Source organism: Phocoena sinus, chromosome 7 (genome assembly GCF_008692025.1).
Source record: "Phocoena sinus isolate mPhoSin1 chromosome 7, mPhoSin1.pri, whole genome shotgun sequence".
Classification (NCBI taxonomy): Eukaryota; Metazoa; Chordata; class Mammalia; order Artiodactyla; family Phocoenidae; genus Phocoena; species Phocoena sinus.
The window spans coordinates 23,924,886-23,938,494 of NC_045769.1; positions in this window are offsets into that span (position 1 = coordinate 23,924,886).

Sequence of the window (13,609 nt, forward strand, 5' to 3'; positions counted from 1 at the left end):
TGCTACCAGCTCATAATACTTTAAAGCAAGATTCAGAGCCTGGAAGTGATACTAACCTCTTCTAGCTAAGTGATTTAAATGATCATGGTTTTACCTCATTGTGGTTTTGATGTGCATTTCTCTAATGATTAGTGATGTTGAGCATCCTTTCATGTGTTTGTTGGCAATCTGTATATCTTCTTTGGAGAAATGTCTATTTAGGTTTTCCACCCATTTTTGGACTGGGCTGTTTCGTTTTTTGATATTGAGCTGCATGAGCTGCTTGTATATTTTGGAGAATAATCCTTTGTCAGTTGCTTCATTTGCAAATATTTTCTCCCATTCTGAGGGTTGTCTTTTCGTCTTGTTTATGGTTTCCTTTGCTGTGCAAAAGCTTTTAAGTTTCATTAGGTCCCATTTGTTTATTTTTGTTTTTATTTCCATTTCTCTAGGAGATGGGTCAGAAAGGATCTTGCTGTGATTTATGAATGGCCATCATCAAAAAATCTACAAACAATAAATGCTGGAGAGGGTGTGGAGAACAGGGAACTCTCTTGCACTGTTTGTGGGAATGTAAAGTGATACAGGTACAGCCACTATGAAGGATAGTATGGAAGTTCCTTAAAAAAATAAAAATAGAACTACCATATGACCCAACAATCCCACTACTGGGCATAGAAAGCAGAGTGGGGGGTGGTGGTGGTGGGATGAATTGGGAGGTTGAGATTGATATATATATACTAATATGTATAAAATAGATAACTAATAAAAACCTGCTATATAAAAAAATTAAATTAAATTTATAAAAAAGAGAGATGTACCACAGTGTTCATTGCAGCATTATTTACAATAGCCAGGATATGGAACCAACCTAAGTGTCCATCAACAGATGAATAAAGAAGATGTGGCACATATATGCAATGGAATATTACTCAGCCATAAAAAGAAATGAAATTGAGTTATTTGTAGTGAGATGGATAGACCTATAGACTGTCATACAGAGTGAAGTAAGTCAGAAAGAGAAAAACAAATACCGTATGCTAACACATATATATGGAATCTAAAAAAAAAAAAAGGTCATGAAGAACCTAGGGGTAAAATGGGAATAAAGACACAGACCTACCAGAGAATGGACTTGAGGGTACTGGCAGGGGGAAGGTTAAGCTGGGACAAAGTGAGAGAGTGGCATTGACATATATACACTACTAAATGTAAAATAGCTAGTGGGAAGAAGCTACATCGCATGGGGGGATCAGCTCAGTGCTTTGTGACCACCTAGAGGGGTGGGATAGGGAGTGTGGGAGGGAAGTGCAAGAGGGAGGGGATGTGGGGATATATGTATACATATAGCTGATTCACTGTGTTATACAACAGAAACTAACACATTATAAAGCAATTATACTCCAATAAAGATGTTAAAAAAAATAAAATAAATTCTCAAAAGAAAAAATAAATAAATGATCATGGTTTTCAAAAGATAAAAAAAGAATAGTTTTGCCACTATATTTTGTAATTTCCTTTCTCACATATAAAATAATTTCATTCCTCTAAGAAAACCTGCTGAGTTAATATGGAAGACATTTCCATTACAGGTACTGAAAAATCACAGTCACCCTTACAGTTCATAGAAAGAAAATCAAATTCTAGTTTAGTGGAGTTTTCATAACAGCCTTTTGGCTAATAAAGTTGAAGAATCATGATATATTTAAGAGATATTAATTCTAGTAATAGTCATTTATCTTTGACGTCAGAGAGAGGCAACGGCTTGGGAAATAGAAGATTTACGATGACATATTATAGACTCACTTGGTAGATGTTAGATTTTTTACTCTTCCTCTGAAATGACAGATAATGAAGCTTTATCAACTTCCTTTTATTAAGGCTAAAAATATATCCTATAATAGGATCATAAACATTTAATGAAACTCACAGCTGTACTGAATTTTAAAATTAGGAGAGGTTGGACAAGTAGCTCATAGAAAAGTAAATCATTTTAACTCATATATTATTAGTTAACAGCCCAGCTGTTTTAATTTAATATATCTCTGGGTCTGGCCTTTCAAAGTCCAGATGTATATTTCCACCTTCTGAAATGAACCCGATTTACAAAATGAGTTGATTTTCTTCCCAAGCACATCTATATATCTGAGACATCTCAGTGGAGAAGCTCAAATTCAGGAAGATAGAACAAGATGATTGATCTTTATTCTTCCACTGCCTTATGGGAAGAAGATTAAAATTCTTATTATCTCTGTCTTAAGTTGGGTTCCCCAGAAACGGACTCTGAAAAGAGGATTCATGTGAATGTGATTAATAGGAAGTTTTTCCAGGACAAACTGGTAGAGGAGTAGGGAAATAGGACTAGCAAGGTTAGGAGAGAGAGCAGATGTGTATTATCAAGCAAAGTCTTACGGAGGACAACCCTGGCTCTGTTCCACAAAGGATGTCTGAAGACAGTATAGGCCACACCTCAGATTCATCATGACCAAGGCAAGATAGCTACAATATTTATATCACTGCACCTGTCAGTCATTGGTTAAGATCTGCCCCGGGGGAGATATAAACTCCCAGGTACTTCTAATAAAGTAGAGCAAAGCAAGTTCTACCAGCCTGAGGACAGCTCTCCAACAAAGAGACACAGTGCTAGCAATATAAGAGTGAAAACACACCTGGAGCCAGTGTGCATGGGAATGTGAAAAGAGCCAAGCAAGTTCTGGCTGTGCACTGGCTGAGTCCACTTTGGAGTGGTCACTCCACTCCAAACAGTGGTCCACTCCAAACAGTGACCACACTGGTCACTGTTTAAATTTATTTTCCTGATACCTATCTTTATTCTTTTTATATTGAGTTACACATACATTGTCCTTTCCTCCTCCTGAGGTGGGAGGTATCTACTGCTGACAGTAGAGTGCTTTACTTTAAGTCAATGTTGTAGTTCTTTCCACTCTGTTCCGCAGCTTAATTAGGCCAGCTGATGTGTATTACTGGTCAGCTCCCTATTTTAAAAATTCGAATATGAATGCCTTCAGATAAGACATGTTTTCTCTAGTTCACTGGAATCTCTTGACTGTATCAGTTACAATTTGATTCAGCTGCCTGAAAAAAAAATCCAAAGTAATAGTGGTTCTCAAAGGATGGCCCCCAGACCGGCTGCATCAGTATCCTCTGAAAGCCAACAAATACATTATATGGTTCCCCTATGAAGTCATCAAGGACCCAGTCTCCTCCCCCTTCCGTGGTATAAGAGCACTGCTTTAGCAGCACCCATCACCTTCCCATGCCAAGCAGCAGGATGAAGAAAGATGCAAGAAAGAAGAGGCGAGAGGCTTATGCAAGGCGTTCTTTAAGGAGAGTAACGCAGATTATAACTCATTGTTACAAACCAGTAGCGTGTTGGTAAGTGTTTGATAAACAGCCCTGTAATTTTCATTTTATAAATTCTCCTGCCCTGCTGATTTCAAGCTACCGGCTTGACATCCCTGAACAAAAATTAGGAGCGATGTGCACCATTGGCTCTGTCAAGCCCAGCCAGCTACAGCACACCACTGTCCAGAACTCTAACATAGAGCCATCCGTAGCTACAAGGAAGGCTTTGAAATGAAGGCGTTATTGCAAGGAATCATGTACCAGATTAAAATTCAAAGTTCTATTGTTTAGGATAAAAAGAAGAACGACTATTGTGCAGACACTGGCTCTTTCTGCCACAACATTGCTTTCTTTTGTCCCACACTTGACCTACTGCATACATTTATGCTACCTGCTTGGATCCTGTAGAAATAAGTCTCTGCCTCAGATGGTGCCCAAATTATAGTTAGATGGCTTTCTAATACAGAAGTTGCTCACAAGAAAAGACTAGGGAATTATGATAGGTGCCAAAATAGCTCAGAATACATTGCATGTGATCATACATGAAGTGCAGCACATAAGTAGATAGATAAAGCTCACAGTAAGCAAAAAGTCATATTCTTCTTGGCAGTAAGAAAAAAATTAGAATATTAGTTGTCCATTTTGTGATGCTGTGAGAAGCCCATGGTGCACTAAGGAAACACGAACTCTGTTGACTCACAGACCTGGCTTCAAACCATGACTTCCATTTAGACTTTGTAAAAGTTTGTTCATATTCTTGAAAACTGTATCCTCATATGTAAGTAAAAAACTCATTAACTAAAATTACATGATTATTTGGCATATAATTTTTCACATAGATGCAAAAATCCCTTGCATGAAAGAGCAACAATAAAAAGAAATACTAGACAGAGTTGCATAGCAACCTTCCATAGGAAAGGGTACTATTCTATGTATTCATGGGGTCAGAGTATGTTAATGTAAAGACCTTTTCCTAGCTCACACTTTAGTGAAAGAATTTTCTTGTCGGACTTCTCTGGTGGCGCAGTGATTGGGAGTCCGCCTGACGATTCAGGGGACACAGGTTCGTGCCCCGGTCCGGGAAGATCCCACATGCCGCGGAGCGGCTGGGTCCGTGAGCCACGGCCGCTGGGCCTGCGCGTCCGGAGCCTGTGCTCCGCAACGGGAGAGGCCACAACAGTGAGAAGCCGGCGTACCACAAAAAAAAAAGAAGAAGAGTTACAAATCCCACCAAAAAAAAAAAAAAAAGAATTTTCTTGTCAAAAATAAAGGCATTAAAACTCTTCCGCCTTTGCCTCCCCTTTTACTAGCCAACACTTGTGACCATTCATAGTCCCCTTTCCCCATACATGTCTCAGTGATGACTGTTGCTGATGGCTCTGAATCTCAGAATCTATCTGAATTGAGTCTCATTCCTATGATTGTGGCTAAAGGATTTTTGTTACAGTTTACTAGGGGGATCTAAATTTGGTCTAGCTGAGCTTCAGTTCAAGGCTGCCACTTACTATTTAAATTAACGATTTAAAATTTACTATCTCTTTTTATTAGAGTATTTAATAAATTCACATTTAATGTTATTATTGATATGGTTGGATTTACATCTGTCATTTTGCTTTTTATTTTCTACATGTCTCATTTTTTGGTACCTATATTCCTTCTTTTTTTTTTTTTTTTTTTTGCGGTACGCGGGCCTCTCACTGTTGTGGCCTCTCCCGTTGCGGAGCACAGGCTCCGGACACGCAGGCTCAGTGGCCATGGCTCACGGGCCCAGCCGCTCCGCGGCATGTGGGATCTTCCCAGACCGGGCCACGAACCCGCGTCCCCTGCATCGGCAGGCAGACTCTCAACCACTGCACCACCAGGGAAGCCCTATATTCCTTCTTTATTGCCTTTTCTATATTAGGTAGATGTTGATATTTTCTAGTGTAACATTTTAATTCCTTTAATGAATTATTTAATTATACTTTTGTGTTATTTTCTTAGTAATTGCTCTAGAACTTACTTAGACAAACTACATTTTAACTTATCAGACTATGTCAGCTTTATACTGACTTAGTGTCAATAAAAGGTAGAAACTTTACTCTTATATAGCTTAATTCTCTCTCCACTTTTTTGGTGTTCTTACTGTTATACATGGTGGTTCTATACATGTTACAAATCCAACAATACATTGTTATAATTATTATTTTATATAATCTTATGTAGTTTAAAGAAGCTGAGAGAAGAAAGAAAACCTAGCATATAATTATAGAGTTTGTTATTTTAACCTCCTTATGTATCTTTTGGGTTCTCTATATTTTTTCTGGCAGATACGTATTATCATCTGGTGTCATTTCCTAACTCTAATGCAGCTTTGTTCTCACACTCCTCCTTTATGCTGTTATTGTCAAAAATATTACGGTTCTCTATGTCACAGATCTAACAATACAATTATGTTTATATTGTAAGAATGGAATTGCTTTTTAAATTAGTTAAGAAGGGAGAAAAATATGGAATTATATTCTCTTTTGCAGTTACCTGATTATTTACTGTAATAGATTCCTATGAATGCTGTAAAAAATTACCATAAATATAGTGGCTAAAAACAATGAAGATTTATTCTGTTACACTTCTGGAGGCCAGATGTCCAAAGTCAGTTTCACTGGGCTAAAGACATGATGCCAACAGGACTGGTTCCTTCTGGAGACTCCAGGGAAGATCGGTTCCTTGTTTCTTCCAGCTTCTGGAGGCTGCCAGTATTCCTTGAGTTGTGGCTCCATCAACTCAATCTCCACTTTTATCCTCACACTGTCAACCCACCTGTCTGACTTTCCTGCATCATTTTTATTGAGAACCCTTAGGATTAGATTAGGTACACCTGGATAATCCAAGATAAGGTATATAATCCTTATATACCTTATATAAGGTAACATTAACAGGTTCCAGGGATTAAGATTATATTAGGTCCACCTGGATAATCCAAGATACTCTCCCCATCAAGAGCTTTAATTTAATCACATCTCCAAAGTCCTTTTCACCATATAAGGTAACATTAACAGGTTCCAGGGATTAAGATGTGGACATCTTTGTGGGAGCCTACCACAATCTACCATTTGGCCCCCAAAGATCCATGTATATATTTCATATGAAAAATACATTCCCCCCATTCAAATATCCCCAAATCTCAACCTATTATAGCATCAACTCAAAGTCCAAAATACCATCTAAATATCACTGGCTCAAAAGTCCCAAATTTTGTCATCTAAATTATCTAAATCAGGTAAGATTAAGATGCTCGGTCTGATCTATTTGGGGGCAAAATTCCTCTCTATTTCTAGACCAATGAATCTAAAAAACAAGTTATCTGCCCTCAAAGTACAATGGTGGAGCAGGCATAGGATGACATTTGTTGACACTTCCATTCAAAAATGGAGAAAGTTGAAGAAATGAAGGAGTAACCAGTGAAAGGAAGAAAGGAGTCACCAGTACCAAGGAATTGAGATTGATTATTCCTGAGTACATGCAACCTCAATTATGTGCAAAACCTTTATGAATCCCACAGTTGATTGTGATCCCAGGAGGGCTTTTCTTGGATGTCTCTTTCCCTGGTTCTATACTAAACTCTGCAATTTTGCTGGGATCAAAGCTACCAGCTTCCTCTTAATGGCTTTCCACCAAGATCTCCCTTGTTCATGACAACAGACTTAGTTTAGGTAAGGAGTTCTTCACTCTGTTCCAAATAAGATCAGTCCCCTGAGGTAGAGCTGGGGAGCTTTTCTTCCTCATGGCCTTCCTTGTGGTTCTGCCCAGGTGCCACTGCACCAAAGCTGGGGTAAGGGTGTGCTTTTCCAGGAATGATACTCCTGTTCGACAACTGGTCATGGAGGCAAGTGGCGGCTGTCCCAGTCTTCTCGGCTTGACCCTCTCAATATGGGCTTTCAACTCCACGAGTGAACTGGGAAAAGAGGAGGGGAAAGGGAAAGGTTACAATCAGGAACTCAATATTCTCCATCCGTTGTGCCTGGGGCAGAGCTTCTGCCTTACAAATGGGGGTTGGGTGGGAAGGTGAGTGCTCTCAGCCATGCCTACTTCTACACCGTGGACATGCGGGGAAATAAGAATTTCTGGCAGCCTGCTCCTCACAGGAAGATAAAGTAGACCCAGACAGGGAGCTGAAGATTGGGAGCCCTCTTTTATTTTTTGTTTTTCTTGTAAAATTCTTTTTCTTTAAATCATCTTAAAACCATTAATAGATTCTGGTTTGGCTTTTTATTTATTTATTTATTTTTAAACATCTTTATTGGACTATAATTGCTTTATAATGGTGTGTTAGTTTCTGCTTTATAACAAAGTGAATCAGTTATACATATACATATGTCCCCAAATCCTTTCCCTCTTGCATCTTCCTCCCTCCCACCCTCCCTATCTCACCCCTCTAGGTGGTCACATAGAACCGAGCTGATCTCCATGTGCTATGCGGCTGCTTCCCACTAGCTATCTATTTTACGTTTGGTAGTGTACATATGTCCATGCCACTCTTTCACTTTGTCCCAGCTTACCCTTCCCCTGACTGTGCCCTCAAGTCGATTCTCTACTAGGTCTGTGTCTTTATTCCTGTCTTACCCCTAGGTTCTTCATGACCTTTTTTTTTTTTTAAGATTCCATATATATGTGTTAGCATACAGTATTTGTTTTTCTCTTTCTAACTTACTTCACTCTGTATGACAGACTCTAGGTCCCTCCACCTCACGACAAATAACTTAATTTCGATTTTTTTATAGCTGAGTAATATTCCATTCTATATATGTGCCACATCTTCTTTATCCATTCATCTCTTGATGGACACTTAGGTTGCTTCCATGTCCTGGCTATTGTAAATAGAGCTGCAATGAACATTTTGGTACATGACTCCTTTTAATTATGGTTTTCTCAGGGCATATGCCCAGTAATGAGATTGCTGGGTCGTACGGTAGTTCTATTTTTAGTTTTTTAAGGAACCTCCATACTGTTCTGCATAGTGGCTGTATCAATTTACATTTCCACCAACAGTGCAAGAGGGTTCCCCTTTCTCCACACCCTCTCCAGCATTTACTGTTTCTAGATTTTTTTTTTTTTTTTTTTGCGGTACACGGGCCTCTCACTGTGTGGCCTCTCCCTTTGTGGAGCACAGGCTCCAGACGCACAGGCTCAGCGGCCACGGCTCATGGGCCCAGCCACTCCGTGGCATGTGGGATCCTCCCGGACCGGGGCACAAACCCATGTCCCCTGCATCAGCAGGTGGACTCTCAACCACTGCAGCACCAGGGAAGCCCTGTTTCTAATTTTTTTGATGATGGCCATTCTGACCGGTGTGAGATGATATCTCATTGTAGTTTTGATTTGCATTTCTCTAATGATTAATGATGTTGAGCATTCATTAATGTGTTTGTTGGCAATCTGTATATCTTCTTTGGAGAAATGTCTATTTAGGTCTTCTCCCCATTTCTGGATTGGGTTGTTTGTTTGTTCAATATTGAGTTGTATGAGCTGCTTGTAAATTTTGGAGATTAATCCTTTATCAGTTGCTTCCTTTGCAAATATTTTCTCCCATTCTGAGGGTTGTCTTTTCGTCTTGTTTATGGTTTCCTTTGCTGCGCAAAAGCTTTTAAGTTTCATTAGGTCCCATTTCTTTACCTTTGTTTTCATTTCCATTTCTCTAGGAGGTGGGTCAAAAAGGATCTTGCTGTGATGTATGTCATAGAGTGTTCTGCCTGTTTTCCTCTAAGAGTTTGATAGTGTCTGGCATTATATTTAGGTCTTTAATCCATTTTGAGTTTATTTTTGTGTATGGTGTTAGGGAGTGTTCTAATTTCATTGTTTTACATGTAGCTGTCCAATTTTCCCAGCAATACTTATTGAAGAGGCCGTCTTTCCTCCACTGTATATTCTTGCCTCCTTTGTCAAAGATAAGGTGACCATATGTGCATGGGTTTATCTCTGGGTTTTCTATCATGTTCCATTGATCTATATTTTTGTTTTTGTGCCAGTACCATACTGTCTTGATGACTGTAGCTTTGTAGTATAGTCTGAAGTCAGGGAGCCAGATTCCTCTAGCTCTGTTTTTCTTTCTCAAGATTGCTTTGGTTATTCAGGGTCTTTAGTGTTTCCATACAAATTGTGAAATTTTTTCTTCTAGTTCTGTGAAAAATGCCAGTGGTAGTGTGATAGGGATTCCATTGAATCTGTAATTGCTTTGGGTAGTAGAGTCATTTTCACAATGTTGATTCTTCCAATCCAAGAACATGGTATATCTCTCCATCTATTTGTATCATCTTTAATTTCTTTCATCAGTGTCTTATAATTTTCTGCATACAGGTCTTTTGTCTCCTTACGTAGGTTTATTCTTAGATATTTTATTTTTTTTGTTGCAATGGTAAATAGGAGTGTTTTCTTAATTTCACTTTCAGATTTTTCATCGTTAGTGTATAGGAATGCAAGACATTTCGTGCATTAATTTTGTATCCTGCTACTTTAGCAGATTCATTGATTAGCTCTAGTAGTTTTCCAGTAGGATCTTTAGGATTCTTTATGTATAGTATCATGTCACCTGCAAACAGTGACAGCTTTACTTCTTTCTTTCCAATTTGGATTCCTTTTATTTATTTTTCTTCTCTGATTGCCATGGCTAAAAGTTCCAATACCATGTTGAATAATAGTGGTGAGAGTGGGAAACCTTGCCTTGTTCCTGATCTTAGTGGAAATGGTTTTTCAGTTTTTCACCATTGAGGACAATGTTGGCTGTGGGTTTGGCATATATGGCCTTTATTATGTTGAGGAACGTTTCCTCTATGCCTACTTTCTGGAGGGTTTTTATCATAGATAGGTGTTGAATTTTGTCATAAGCTTTTTCTGCATCTATTGAGATGATCATATGGTTTTTATCCTTCAATTTGTTAATATGGTGTATCACATTGATTGATTTCCATAAATTGAAGAATCCTTGCATTCCTGGGATAAACCCCACTTCATCATGGTGTATGATCCTTTTAATGTGCTGTTGGATTCTGTTTGCTAGTATTTTGTTGAGGATTTTTGCATCTATGTTCATCAGTGATATTGGTCTGTAGTTTTCTTTCATTGTGATATCTTTATCTGGTTTTGGTATCAGGGTGATGGTGGCCTCATAGAATGAGTTTGGGAGTGTTCCTCCCTCTGCTCTATTTTGGGAGAGTTTGAGAAGGATAGGTGTTAGCTCTTCTCTAAACGTTTGATAGAATTCACCTGTGAAGCCATCTGGTCCTGGGCTTTTGTTTGTTGGAAGATTTTTAATCACAGTTTCAATTTCAGTGCTTGTGATTGGTCTGTTCATATTTTCTATTTCTTCCTGGTACCATATCGGAAGTTTGTGTATTTCTAAGAATTTGTCCATTTCTTCTATGTTGTCCATTTTATTGGCATATAGTTGCTTGTAGTAATCTCTTATGATCCTTTGTATTTCTGCAGTGTCAGTTGTTACTTCTCCTTTTTCATTTCTAATTCTGTTGATATGAGTCTTCTCCCTTTTTTTTCTTGATGAGTTTGGCTAATGATGTATCAATTATTTTTATCTTCTCAAACAACCAGCTTTTAGTTTTTTTGATCTTTGCTATCATTTCCTTCTTTTCTTTTTCATCTTTTTCTGATCTGATCTTTATGATTTCTTTCCGTGTGCTAACTTTGGGTTTTTTTGTTCTTCTTTCTCTAATTGCTTTAGGTGTAAGGTTAGGTTGTTTATTTGAGATGCTTCTTGTTTCTTAAGGTAGGATTGTATTGCTATAAACTTCCCTCTTAGAATTGCTTTTGGTGCGTCCCATAGGTTTTGTTTGGGTCGTCATGCTTTCATTTTCATGTTTCTAGGTGTTTTTTGATTTCCTCTTTGATTTCTTCAGTGATCACTTCGTTATTAAGTAGTGTATTGTTTAGCCTTCATGTGTTTGTATTTTTTACAGATGTTTTCTTGTAATTGATATCTAGTCTCATAGCGTTGTGGTTGGAAAAAATGCTTGATACGATTTCAATTTTCTTAAATTTATCAAGGCTTGATTTGTGACCCAAGATATGATCTATCCTGGAGAATGTTCCATGAGCACTTGAGAAGAATGTGTATTCTGTTGTTTTTGGATGGAATGTCCTATAAATATCAATTAAGTCCATCTTGTTTAATGTATCATTTAAAGTTTGTGTTTCCTTATTTATTTTCATTTTGGATGATCTGTCCATTGGTGAAAGTGGGGTGTTAAAGTCCCCTATTATGATTGTGTTACTGTCAATTACCCCATTTATGGCTGTTAGTATTTGCCTTATATATTGAGGTGCTCCTATGTTGGGTACACAAATATTTACAATTGTTATATCTTCTTCTTGGATTGATCATTATGTAGTGTCCTTCTTTGTCTCTTGTAATAGTCTTTGTTTTAAAGTCTATTTTGTCTTATATGAGAATTGCTACTCCAGCTTTCTTTTGCTTTCCATTTGCATGGAATATCTTTTTCCATCCCTTCACTTGCAGTCTGTATGTGTTCCTAGGTCTGAGGTGGGTCTCTTGTAGACAGCATATATATGGGTCTTGTTTTTGTACCTATTCAGTCAGTCTATGTTTTTTGGTTGGAGCATTTAATCCATTTACATTTAAGGTAGTTGTTGATATGTATGTTCCTATTACCATTTTCTTAATTGTTTTGGGTTTGTTATTGTAGGTCTTTTCTTCTCTTGTGTTTCCTGCCTAGAGAAGTTCCTCTAGCATTTGTTGTAAAGCTGGTTTGGTGGTACTGAATTTTCTTAGATTTTGTTTGTCTGTAAAGGTCTTAATTTCTTCCTCAAATCTGAATGAGATCCTTGCTGGGTAGCGTAATCTTGGTTGTAGGTTTTTCTTTGTCATCACTTTAAATATGTCCTGCCATACCCTTCTGGCTTACAGAGTTTCTGCTGAAAGATCAGCTGTTAACCTTATGGGGATTCCACTGTGTGTTATTTGTTGTTTTTCCCCTGCTGCTTTTAGTATTTTTTCTTTGTATTTAATTTTTTATAGTTTGATTAATATGTGTCTTGTCATGTTTCTTCTTGGATTTATCCTGTATGGGACTCTCTGTGCTTCCTGGACTTGATTAACTATTTCCTTTCCCATGTTAGGGAAATTTTCAACTATAATCTCTTCAAATATTTTCAGTCACTTTCTTTTTCTCTTCTTGTTCTGGGACCTCTGTAATTTGAATGTTGGTGCATTTAATGTTGTCCCTGAGGTCTCTCAGACTGTCCTGAATTCTTTTCATTGTTTTTTCTTTATTTTGCTCTGAAGTAGTTATTTCCACTATTTTATATTCCAGGTCACTTATCTGTGCTTCTGCCTCAGTTATTCTGCTATTGATCCCTTCTAGAGAAATTTTAGTTTCATTTATTGTGTTGTTCATCTCTGTTCGTTTGCTGTTTAGTTCTTCTAGGTCCTTGTTAAACGTTTCTTGTATTTTCTCCATTCTGTTTCCAAGATTTTGGATCATCTTTACTATCATTACTCTGAAATCTTTTTCAGGTAGACTGCCTATTTCCTCTTTGTTAGGTCTGGTGGGTTTTTTTTGTTTTGTTTTGTTTTTTGCGGTACGCCGGCCTCACCCTTGTGGCCTCTCCCATTGTGAAGCAAAGGCTCCGGACACGCAGGCTCAGCGGCCATGGCCCACGGGCCCAGCCACTCCACAGCATGCGTGATCCTCCCAGACCAGGGCACGAACCCGCGTCCCCTGCATCGGCTGGTGGACCCTCAACCACTGTGCCACCAGAGAAGCCCCTGTCTGATGGGTTTTTGCCTTGCTCCTTCATCTGCTGTGTATTTCTCTGTCTTCTCATTTTGGTTAACTTACAGTGTTTGGGGTCTCCTTTTCGCAAGCTGCAGGTTCGTAGTTCTCATTGTTTTTGGTGTCTGTCCCCAGTGGCTAAGGTTGGTTCAGTGGGTTTTGTAGGCTTCCTGGTGGAGGGGACTAGTGCCTGTGTTCTGGTGGATGAGGCTGGATCTTGTCTTTCTGGTGGGCAGTTCCACGTCTGGTGGTGTGTTTTGGGGTGTCTGTGGCCTTATTATGATTTTAGGCAGCCTCTCTTCTAATGGATGGTGTGTGTTCCTGTCTTGCTTGTTGTTTGGCATAGAGTGTCCAGCACTGTAGCTTGCTGGTCGTTGAGTGGAGCTGTTGAGATGAGTCTTGGAGTTGAGATGGAGATCTCTGGGAGATTTTCGCTGTTTGATATTACGTGGTTCTGGGAGGTCTCTTGTGGACCGGTGTCC